This window comes from Poeciliopsis prolifica, unplaced genomic scaffold, assembly GCF_027474105.1.
Source record: "Poeciliopsis prolifica strain line A6 unplaced genomic scaffold, Auburn_PproV2 SCAFFOLD007, whole genome shotgun sequence".
Taxonomy (NCBI): Eukaryota; Metazoa; Chordata; class Actinopteri; order Cyprinodontiformes; family Poeciliidae; genus Poeciliopsis; species Poeciliopsis prolifica.
In genome coordinates, this window is record NW_026562382.1 from 46,337 (window position 1) to 59,359 (window position 13,023).

The window sequence follows — 13,023 nt, forward strand, 5'->3', positions numbered from 1 at the left end:
ATCGTCATCATAGATATTCCTCAACTATGAGACAAAAGAAGAAAAAAAATTCAGATTGTCTGCTTTTTGTTGTTATTTTTGGTTTATTTTGATTTTTTCTTTTTATAATTCCATTTGTTAGTGTTATTTTGAAACAATAATCCTGTGTATATCTTAGTCGTCTAATCATCCCTTTATGATGATGTCTGGTATCACACACAGATATTAGTAAGAGAAACTGCATCTCATGTTGGCGTATTAGGCAGGCTCCCATTGTGTCTGTTATGAATTGAAACTGTAACCAACTAGTTTAACTTACGAATAGATAAGTTGAGAAAACTTAGATTTCAATGTTGAAGTTACAGTTAGTCTACCTTTTTAAGTTCAAAAAGGAGGATAATGAGCACAAACAACCATATCAAGAATAATGAACAGACTGTTTAATACAAAATTAAAGAGAATATTATAGTACAATTTTTGTTTCAACATAAAGTGTCCACCCTTGTTTTAACAGGTAGTTTCTTTTAGTTCAGATTCCTATTGTTCAGTTCCTTCTTTTAGAAGCTTTTTAGTTCAGTAATTGCAATTTAGGTCAGTCAGTCAAGTCTTTGTTAAATGGCCATGTGTTTCTTTGGATCCAAAATCTTATCCAGTGCAAAGTAGGCAGCGGATCCAGCAGTCCCAGGTCTTGGGTTGAAACCTGGAGCTCAGCAATCCAATCCAGGGCCTGCGATGCTGTGCAGCTGGACAACCTTCCAACTTGAATGTGGTTCTAAAAAAAAAAAACTAACCTGCATATATATATATATGTGGTGGGACCGGTGTGGTTCAATAGAACTATTTTTAAGACAAAATTGTAATAATTTATCCCCAAAAAGTTATCTTCAAGGCACACAGGCCGCTACATATGAGGCTTGAGACAATCTCACTAATTTCAATAATTTTATTTATTACATCAGTTCATGCTAATCAATAAAATACATTAAGTTAAAACCACTCACATTAAATAAATAACAGTGACGGCTCAAGTCAAGGGTGGCAGTGCAGTTCAGGGTAGTGACCTAAATAAAAGAAACACAGCAAACAAAACAACAAAACTAAAGAAAATTGTGCAACAAATCAAAAGAGCACCACCACCCGGAAAGTCCACCACCAACACCACGAACTGGCCTTTCCTGTCAAGATAAAAGACATTCAAATTACATGAGTCATTTCATAATTGTCCTTCAGTCAACAATCAGCAGCAATTGTCAATTAAGAATCCGTCCTGGGATGCCACGCCACAGACGCCACTCAAGAGCGGCAGCAGAGTCCGTCCAAGCTGGTCGCCAGTCCGAACCAGCCAAGCTGGACAAGGGGCAGGAGTCAGGTTCACGCTGACCACGACGGCTGGCAGAAAGCCAGCAATCAGAGCGACAAATGGACTGCCGACGGACAACCAAAATAACAGCGGACCATCAACCAGGAACCACAGGGCAACAGGCAAACAGCCGGCCAAGGACAAACAGCAGCGTCTATAGCAAACATAAGTGTTAAACATCAAATCTAAAAGCATGCAGGTAATGAGCTTTTCACTTACCACAAGCTCTATGTGTAGTGCCTCTGGCTGGGAGGAGGATCAGGCAGTTTACACAGGCCACCTAGGTGTACAATTGAAGCTAAGCGAAGGCTAGGCTAACAACAACAAGTATAGGAGAGGCCTCTTACCAGAAGAAGGAGCGATCAGCATGTACAGTTAGGGCCAGAAATATTTGGACAGTGACACAGGTTTTGTTATTTTAGCTGTTGACAAAAATATGTTCAGAAATACAATTTATATATAATATGGGCTGAAAGTGCACACTCCCAGCTGCAATATGAGAGTTTCCACATCCAAATCGGAGAAAGGATTTAGGAATCATAGCTCTGTAATGCAGAGCCTCCTCTTTTTCAAGGGACCAAAAGTAATTGGACAATGGACTCCAAAGGCTGCAAGTAACTCAAAAGGCCTTTCTCTCGTTAACCTGTAATCAAGTAAGTAGTTAAAGGTCTGGGGTTGTTTCCAGGTGTGTGGTTTTGCATTTGGAAGCTGTTGCTGTGACCAGACAACATGCGGTCAAAGGAGCTCTCAATTGAGGTGAAGCAGAACATCCTGAGGCTGAAAAAAAGGAAAAAATCCATCAGAGAGATAGCAGACATGCTTGGAGTAGCAAAATCAACAGTCTGGTACATTCTGAGGAAAAAGGAATTGACTGGTGAGCTTGGGAACTCAAAAAGCCCTGGGCGTCCACGGAAGACAACGGTGGTGGATGATCGCCGCATACTTTCTTTGGTGAAGAAGAACCCGTTCACAACATCAACTGAGGTCCAGAACACTCTCAGAGAAGTAGGTGTATCTGTCTCTAAGTCAACAGTAAAGAGAAGACTCCATGAAAGCAAATACAAAGGGTTCACATGTAGATGCAAACCATTCATCAATTCCAAAAATAGACAGGCCAGAGTTAAATTTGCCCAAAAACACCTCAAGAAGCCAGTCCAGTTCTGGAAAAGTATTCTATGGACAGATGAGACAAAGATCAACCTGTACCAGAATGATGGGAAGAAAAAAGTTTGGAGAAGAAAGGGAACGGCACATGATCCAAGGCACACCACATCCTCTGTAAAACATGGTGGAGGCAACGTGATGGCATGGGCATGCATGGCTTTCAATGGCACTGGGTCACTTGTTGTTTATTGATGACATAACAGCAGACAAGAGTAGCCGGATGAATTCTGAAGTGTACCGGGATATACTGTCAGCCCAGATTCAGCCAAATGCTGCAAAGTTGATCGGACGGCGCTTCACAGTACAGATGGACAATGACCCCAAGCATACAGCCAAAGCTACCCAGGAGTTCATGAGAGCAAAAAGGTGCAAGTGCCCCACGGGGTTTATAACATTCACTGTTTATAGTTTCTGGTACTGTTCTAACTCATTATACACAGAGTGTAACTCCTGCATGCCAAGTTCATCGGGAAGCCTCCAAAGCCAGTTTGGGATTGTATATGGTCTATCGGAAGACCTACGAGGTGTTTAAGGGACAGTATTTGGCTTCAACAAGAGAAGCAAGGATACAACTGGGGTGGGTTTTAAAAAGGGTTGGGTTGGGGGCTGCTTTTGTTATTCATGCAGCTGTTTTGCGTTGTTTTTCCTACTTTATTTTTCTCTCAAGTTTGTACGTTATGCACAGGAAAGCTTGGACCCACGGTGGGGGCATGGTGGAGCTGCTGGGCTGGGACAGGTATATATTTGGATTATCATGGCCAATGTAGGTAGGCAGTGTAAGAGGGGAGGCCTCAGCAGTTCGCTTTATCAGTTGGAATGTGAGGGGCATGAGAGGACCAGTGAAACGGGCAAAAATTTTTTCCCACCTTAAAAAGCTTAAAACAGAAATAGCATTCCTACAGGAAACACATTTGGTTTCTGCAGATCATATAAAACTTAAGAAGCCTTGGGTAGGACAGGTTTACCATTCACAATTTAATACAAAAGCGAGGGGAACAGCAATATTAATTCATAAAAATATACAATTTACTTTAAAGCTCATCCATATCAGATCCACAGGGTCGATATGTCATAGTAACGGGTTCTTTATATAATACTCAAGTTATACTTGCCTGCATATACGCACCCAACTGGGATGACCCCTCTTTCATATCCCAGGTTAATCTCTGCTCTACCTAACATGAACTCTCACCGTTTGATATTGGGTGGGGACATGAACTGTGTAATGGATCCGACTCTAGACCGATCCAGCTCTAGATTGTCATCTCCATCAAAGATGGCTCACGCCTTAACAGCATTCATGAAGGAGGCAGGCTGCATTGATCCCTGGCGCTTTTTGTTTCCAGATAATAAGGAATTCTCTTTTTTTCTCACATGTCCATCAATCATATTCAAGAATTGATTGTTTTTGTAGACAAGACCCTACTACCCTTTGTTAAGAATAGTGAATATTCTGCTATTGTAGAGTCTGATCATTCACCACTAATGCTGGACTTTGCCTTCCCACCCAATCAGGCTCAGCGCCCCAATTGGAGGTTTGACTCAACTTTATTAGCAGATGACAACTTTTGTGAATCAATGTCTACTGCCATAGATAATTTTCTGTCTGAAAATAAATCAGATTCTGTGTCGCCCTCCATCCTGTGGGAAACATTAAAAGTGGTAATTCGAGGTGAAATAATATCGTACACGGCAACACGCAACAAAATTAGAAGAGCAAGGCAGGAACAGCTTATCAGTTCTATACTGGAGCTGGATCGTAGGCATTCAATGTCGCCTTCCCCTGAGCTGTACAAAGAGAGGCTTTGTCTACAAATGCAATATAATCTTATATCAACGCAGGACGTGGAACAATCCTTACTTAGATCCGAGGCCATGTATATGAACATGGCGAGAGGGCGGGCCGCCTCCTGGCCCACCAACTCAAAAGTCGGTCGGCGGCGCAGCTCATATCGCAGATCCAAAAGACCTCTGGTGTGCGCACTGTTGATCCAGTTGAAATAAACCAAGCCTTTGAGGAATTTTATTCTGACCTATACTTGTCACAATTCCAGGGGACGACTCAGATATGAATGCTTTTTAGACAGCTTGGATATCCCTGTTATTGGTCCTGACAGAATGAGGGATCTGGATAAGCCCCTTACACTTAGTGAAGTTAATAATTCCATTTCAGCAATGCAGAGTGGCAAGGCCCCTGGACCAGACGGCTACCCAATCGAATTTTATAAGAAATTCTCATCCAAGTTAGCTCCTCTTTACTTGAAATGTTTAACTACTCAATGGATTTGGGGACCTTGCCACAGACCCTTACAGAAGCTAACATCATACTCTTACTAAAACATGGTAAAATCCAACGGACTGTGCCTACAGACCCATTTCACTTCTAAATGGTGACGTTAAAATCTTAGCTAAACTTCTGGCTATGAGATTGGATGCAGCCATGGCAGACATAATCTCCTCAGATCAGACTGGGTTTATGAGGGGTCGTCACTCTTTTACTAAATACGAAGGCTTATTGGTGTTGTTCATTCTCCTGTATCGGGGAGTCTCCTGTTGTGGTCTCCCTCGATGCGGAGAAGGCATTCGACCGGGTTGAGTGGCCCTATCTATTTGCAGTATTAGCTAAGTTTGGGTTTGGGCCCAAATTTACCTCATGGGTACAACTGTTGTATACATCACCCAAAGCAAGCATAATCACTAACAAAACCAGATCTAGGCCCTTTTCCTTATCTAGGGGTACCCGGCAGGGTTGTCCTCTCAGCCCGCTCCTCTTTGTTTTGGCTATTGAGCCACTCTCAATTATGCTCAAGACCTCACAGAGCTTTAAGGGAATTTATAGAAATCAGCTGGAACATCGCCTGTCCCTATATGCGGATGACTTATTACTCTACATCTCGGACCCAGTATCTTCAATCTCCAACATTGTGAGATTGCTAAACCGTTTTGGTAAATTTTCAGGCTACAAGTTGAACTTCTTAAAGAGTGAATATTTTCCAATTAATAATTCTGCACTCCAAATTGCAGAAACTGACTTGCCCTTTCCTCTCTCTAGAGCAGGATTCAAATATTTGGGAATTAATGTGACGCGTTCTTTCTCTGATTTGCTTGACAAAAACTTTTCCCCTCTGCTTAATAACCTTAAACGAGGCCTCCAGAAGTGGAGTGTCCTAAACTTAACCTTAGCGGGCAAAATAGCATGTATTAAAATGAATGTCTTGCCAAGATTTATGTATCTCTTTCAGAGTATTCCAGTTTTTCTCCCAAAATCATTCTTTAAACTCATCGATAAACAGCTGTCCTTGTTTATGTGGAGTAATAAACATCCTAGAATCAGTAGGCACTTCCTTTACAGACACAAGGGAGAGGGAGGTATGGGTCTACCTAACCTTCTGCACTATTACTGGGCAGCAAACCTACAAAAGGTGGTCTGTCTATTCCAACAACCAGATGTTGACTGGTGCCGATCTGAGCTGGATTCATGTAGGCCATCATCATTCCCTGCAATAGTCACTTCAAAGCTTCCTCTCTCTCCTAAGCAACACTCTTCATGCCCAGTTGTAATCTCCACCCTAAAAATATGGGCACAATTTAGACAACACTTTAATATGACAAACGTCTCTATTTACGGTCCCATATGTAATAACCATGTTTTCCCACCATCCTTATTAGACCCTGGCTTTGCTAAATGGCGAAGCGCAGGCTTAAGTAAATTTAGTGACCTATATATAGATGGCATTTTCGCTACCTTTGATGCCATTTCCTCCAAATTTGGTTTACAGCGTTCCTCCCTATTTCGGTACCTCCAGATCCGTGACTTTGTTCGTAGCATTAGCCCTTGCTTTCCCAATTTACCCCCTAAAGGAGGTATAGACATAATTTTGCAAACTCCAACTTGTAGGGGGCTCATCTCAAAAATTTACAATATCATCTCAACTTTCAATACAGTGAGGCTCAATGAGATCAGAGCAGAATGGTCAGAGGAACTTGGAATACACATCTCTGATGAGACCTGGGACCACGCATTGCGTAGAGTAAATGGGTCAACATCATGTGCTCGACTTGGACTAATTCAATTCAAGGTCCTTCATAGGATTCACTACAGCAGAGCCAGACTCTCGCGGATTTATCCCACTGTCAGTGATACTTGTGCTCGGTGCCACATAGCTAAGGCAAATTTATCCCACATGTTCTGGGCCTGTAACAAACTATGCAACTTCTGGTCTACAATTTTTCAGATCCTATCTGAAGCCTTCAAAATAGGGGTCCAACCTAGTGCTGAATTGGCAATATTTGGAGTTCCAGGGGAGGGAATATCATTATCACATGATTTTAAAAATGTACTGGCTTTTTCAACCCTCCTCGCCCGAAGAAGAATATTATTGGCGTGGAGATCAGAACACCCACCCAAGGCTTCTCTCTGGTTGAGTGATCTGTCCATGTTCCTTAAGTTGGAGAAGATCAAATTTTGTGTTAGAGGTTCGACCCAAAAATTTTACAAAACTTGGTTCCCTCTATTATGTTATTTTGAAAGACTAGATGCTCTTCCTCAAGCCTGAATTTCGACTAGGAACTGGCTCCGCGGTGTTTGTCTGCTTCCCCGGCCTGGCAAGGGTTCCTTGTGACCCAGGCTGCTGACGGTGTTTACCAACCTGTGCAGTTTTAAGTATCCATGTACTGTGTTTGGATGTCTGCCCACACTTGTGCAGACGCTTGTTCACATGCTGTCCACGTCTCTGAGCTCTGCCATAGTCCCCTGTGTGTGTGTTTTTTTTTTTAATTCTATTTAATTATTGCTTCTGTTTTATAATTATTATTATTTTATTTTGCTGTTTCTATTGTTTCTATTGTTTCTATTGTTTCCATAGAAAAATAATAATCCAGTTGTTGGAATTAATTGCAGAAATGTGTATTTCTAATGCATGTGCAGTGTAGGTAAATCTGGAAATACTTTCCATTTTGGTGAAAAATATTCTACGCAGAATAGATAAATCTCTGCTATTACAGGCCCAACCTTTCCTAGGGGGCAGTAGAGAGCAACGTGTGGACGCTGCAGCGAGCAGAACCGATACGAGTTTGTTTCCAGTGTCCAGTGATCAAATATCATCCTCCTTTACATACATGACTGTAAATAAAGACCCGGACTAAACATGATCTGTTGATCCTGCATATCGATGCTTGATCATTTAAGAAAGGATAACCTATCCTATCTTTAAGGTTTTTAGTGTTTTTTTAAGTTTTTACCTGAAAGACAAAGCAAATGGTTAGTGACCAAATGAGCGCAGAGGGTCTACATTCAAAGACTCTGTTCAGGCGGTCAATGACGCCAATCGGTGACGTTGATTCTGGGTTGGAGTTTTCCATTCAAGGAAAACGTGACCAGTGAACAGCTGAGCCAATCAGGAGCAGGCGACCGCCCACTGCTCATTAACTATAGCATTTGAATACTTAGTTGGTTCCTTTTTAGTCTTGAAGTTGAAATATTTTCAAAGTAACTCATCAGTTAAAATAAGTCATTAATGACTTATACATTATATAAGTATTTATTTTATATGGTATAACTATACATTATATCAACTAGGAATTTTTGTTTTGTTTTGTTTTTACAAATAACATGACAAAGTAAAGAAAAAGTGACTAAATGATCGCAGATAATCTACAATCAAATACTTTGAAGAATATTATAATGAAGACTTAGATTTCTATTTTGTTTTTACATTTCTTTATCATTTCTTTATCATTTGTATCCCCCCACTCTTTGGAGTGGGGGGATACACACATCAGCATGGAGCTAAAAGTTGTGTTCTTATAGTCCAAAAAGTTTTAAACTGCTGTAAAAGCCTGTTGTCTTTTGTTTGCTTTTAAATCTGTCTGAATTTGTGTTGCTGCCCTGAGCAACTTTATTTACTTTATTTTTCTGCTTGTTGCAGAATTGTTTCTTTAAAGCCTCAAAAAGGTGCTACAGGCCAACAAGCTATCATTATGTGTAAAGAGATTTTCTTTGGTTGTGTTAATGTCAGTGTAAACACAAAGTCCATTAGTGTAAACAACTGTCCTGTATAATTACAGGGTTTTGTCTGTAATTTAAAAAGTATACTTTTTTTAAAGTATACTCTTTTTAAATTACAGACAAAACCCTGTAATTATACAGGAATTCAGTGTATTTGTAATATTGATTTAATGTAAATTTTAGGATAAAACTTGATCAATTTTTAATGGTAAAAACTGTCATTTTTACAGTAAAAGGTTAAATAAAACACAATTTTTTACTGTAGAATCAGCAATTGTAAAAATTAGCTGACTGTAATTTTTACGGTTAAATTCTGGCAACCACAGCTGCCAGTATTTTACCGTAAAAATGAAACTTTTTTTTTTTTTTTACAATGCAAATTGTGAAATTAAAAAGTGCAAATTTACTTTGTAAAATTATCAAATTGATTATATCAGCTGAATAATGTGTTACCAGTGTAGTCTAATGGTAAAAACATGGAAAAGCATAAGTAAATTTTATATAACATATCCAAAAAATAAGATTTTGTAGAATATTCTGTTGTTTTCAGAATCCAGGGTAAAACATCCTTGTCCTCCTCACTCTTCCAGGGGCAGCATAATGTCTTCCTCCTCAGTCTTCGGGCCGTAGGGATAATGGTCATCAATGTCCAAAAAAAAAAAGGGTCTTTCCTCAGTGAGGCTGATGGTTGGTAAGGAGGAAGAGCTGGATAGAGTCTAGCGATGCCAGGTGAACCCGTTGGTGCCGCTGGATGCAAGCTCATCGCAGCAGGTTGACATGTTGGGAAGAGATAAAAACAGTCATTAGTTTTCTTATTTTTCTTATGTTGTTCAGCTGATTTCTCATGATTGTTTTTCTTTCTTCAGCTTTCTGAACCATCTGAAATCTATGTTATGCGTGGGTTTTTTTAATTTCCAGACTGAGTGTATCTGTGTGTTCTTGCATTATTTGTAAAAGTGAGATTTTTTTATTTTTATTTATTTTTTTTTTCCCAGCAGCTGTTGTTTCTGTAGCAGTAAATTACTATCTTAAACTCGGGTTCAAATAACCCATGATTAGGAAATCCAAATTTACGCCATTGTGACAAATACTGAACACATGATTCCCCATTCTCTAATTGTTATTCTGCAAACCTCCTACAATTTAAAACGTTTATTTGAAACGTTTATTCCAATCCTCAGTCTAATTTGATAGACCTACAACTCAGTCTAAATTAATAGACCTACAAACCTTAAGATGTTTTGCAGCCCCTCTCAGCTCTGTCTTTATCCTGTCGTGGCTGATCCAACCCGGTGGAGCACCAGAAGAGTCCTCTTTTTCTCAGACAGACCTGGCGAAGGTTTGGAGGAAAACCAGTTTGAAGGTTTGGTGATCAGCCCTCTCCTGAGGTCCACCGACTTGGATGAACCAGCGAAGGTTCCCGGCCAACGCACCAAATTGTGAAGTCCACAATTCAGAGACTGAGGTCCAGACAAAAGTCAGGGAACAAAAACAATCTTTTATACATCTGCAGACGGAGAGCAAGAAATGCACTGCATTAGGCACAAATTACTACTAAGTAAAATGTATTATTTGATTAGTTTAGTTTTTGCTTTGCATTTATATAAATATTTACTAGCACCATTAATTATTTTTTGTGTTAGTAAATAATGTTTTGTCTTATTTTGTTTTGATTACTCCTTTACTTGGCATGTATGGTCAAATTGCTCAAGGTGTAAATAGCAACTTCTGTGTCTCACTGTGTGTTGGTGTCGGTCCAAATGTGACCTGCGGTACCGAATAAACCCACCTCAACTGCATTTTGTTGTTATGTCTCTTGTTTTTTTTGGGGGGGGTTTAACATTGGGCCTCCGACCGTCAAACTGACACTAAACCTGACGCTTATTCTTAAAAAGTGGCTGATCACAGACAGCCTGTGGTTCTGTGGACAGACGGCATGAAATGTCCTTATGGATCAGATGTAATATTCTAATTTACTGTTCAATTTCAGATATGAGTGATGAGAAATATTACAATTTTTTGGAAACTGTAACCTTTTGATGCACACCTTTATGCAGTCACTGTTTAAGTTAGAAACTTACAGAGCTCATGGCTTTGGTCTTTGGACTAAAGAGCCCCAAGAAAACATCAGCGTTCACAGAGAAAGCACGACACACACACACACACACACACACACACACACACACACATATATAGATATAGATCTATATAAATATAGATATATGTAGATATATATATGTACCATAAGTTATAGTTCCCATAAGCTTCCATACAAAGGTATGGAAGCTTATTTCCCAGCCCACCATGTGTCATGTGACCAGAATCACATGACACTGACCGCCTTGTCATCGGCGGTCAAACGAGTCTTTCATGACCCGACATTTCTCTTGAACCATGCATAGCTTGTAAACTGAAGAAAGGATCAACCAATCTTAAAGCCCATTAAGTCTCTAATGGGCTTTGTGTTTGCAAGCATTTACTGCAAGGCAAGAGAAGTGATTTGTGACCAAATGATCGCAGATGCCCAACATTCAAAGGCTCTGCTTCTGCTGATCATTGACGTCAATCTATGACGTCAGATTCGGAGTTTGAATGCGACAGAGAAGTGTCACGTGACCAATGAGCTATGGCAAGCCGTTTTAACATAAATTCGGTGCCGTTTTAACATAAATTCGGTTTCGTCTGACTATCCGTAATTACGTTCCAGATATCTGAAAATGCATTTTGACTAGACAAAACTACATTTTGACTATCCGGAATGGTAATTTAAGATATCTCCATTTACATTCTGACTAGTAAGAATAATAATTCAAGATATCTTCAATTACATTTTGATTAGTCAAAATTTCTTTCAAGATATCTCAAATCACGTCACTGGATTTGTAATTTGACGAGACACGTATCCGGAATTACGATTTGAGATATCTTGAACGTAATTATCACTAGTGAAAAATAAAATTTCAGATATCCGAATTAACAATGACGTTGAAACCCCTTTGTGCTGCCCAAACTGTTGCCTGTAGAATTTTATGTTTCCTGCACAAAATTGTCCATAAATGCCACAAATTAGAAAGAGCTCGGCAATAATGGACATGCGGAAAACGCAAAACTTTATAAACTATAAGACTGCTAATGATGTCTGCAAAAAATTTCCTGTTTATTCATTTCTGACGAACTGAATGCACTTAAAAACAACTTTGAAAAGCTAAAACTGCTTTGTCAATTCAATTTTCAACATCTTTTTTCGTTTTTTCTATTTTTCATTGTTTTATTAAACTTTCAAATTGCCACGTAAATCAGTGACGCTTTGACTAGACAGAATGCCAATTCAAGATATCAGTAATGTCATTTTTACTCGTCAGGATGTTGATGTTGATACCAGAAAACGCCAGCAGGGGGCTTGTGAGTTATATTCTGGTTTAGACAGCAGAAAAATTAGAAGAAGAAGAAAAATTGTAGCTAGCTGTAGCACGTTGTGCTGAATTATTGCACGCTAAAAGATAAATTCTGATAAATTCCGGTAACGGTTAACAGAAAAGAAGATTTGTGACCTGATCCCTGGTAGTAAAAAAACATTTTTACCGTGATTTTCTCTCGTGAGTGTTGTAATCTATTTTTGCAACCGAAGTTAAGATAATGCTAACTGGCGTCACAGGCATTACTGTTCATATGTTCCGACCAGGAAGAAAAGAGAAACATAAAAAAACCAATCGGAGAAACGTGAGATTAAAATGATTTTCACTGTATCGCATTTTTGTTATGTACAAACTTATAATGGGTCGCAAAGAGTGTGATGTTTGTTTTGCAAACTTGCCATTAGTTGAATGTTATTTTTACGATAAATGGAATTTATTGCTTCCTGCATACTTTTGGATTTTAATAGTTAATTGAGATCTGAATGTGGCAGTATGCCCTGGAGGTTTTGAACGCACACAAGTGCTGGCATTTAATTGGTGGTGGCGCTGTTTGTATATAAGGGGCCCTCCCTCACCTGGTCAACATGTGTTTCCGGTTTAGACCTCTGTTGCTGTGCAGCGCCAGTCTGACACTAAGGTGTGCTTGACTGATACATGCTGATCGCTCCTTCTTCTGGTAAGAGGCCTCTCCTATACTTGTTGTTGTTAGCCTAGCCTTCGCTTAGCTTTAATTGTACACCTAGGAGGCCTGTGTAAACTGCCTGATCCTCCTCCCAGCCAGAGGCACTACACATAGAGCTTGTGGTAAGTGAAAATCTCATTACCTGCATGCTTTTAGATTTGATGTTTAACACTTATGTTTGCTATAGACGCTGCTGTTTGTCCTTGGCCGGCTGATTGCCTGTTGCCCTGTGGTTCCTGGTTGATGGTCCGCTGTTATTTTGGTTGTCCGTCGGCAGTCCATTTGTCGCTCTGTTTGCTGGCTTTCTGCCAGCCGTCGTGGTCAGCGTGAACCTGACTCCTGCCCCTTGTCCAGCTTGGCTGGTTCGGACTGGCGACCAGCTTGGACGGACTCTGCTGCCGCTCTTGAGTGGCGT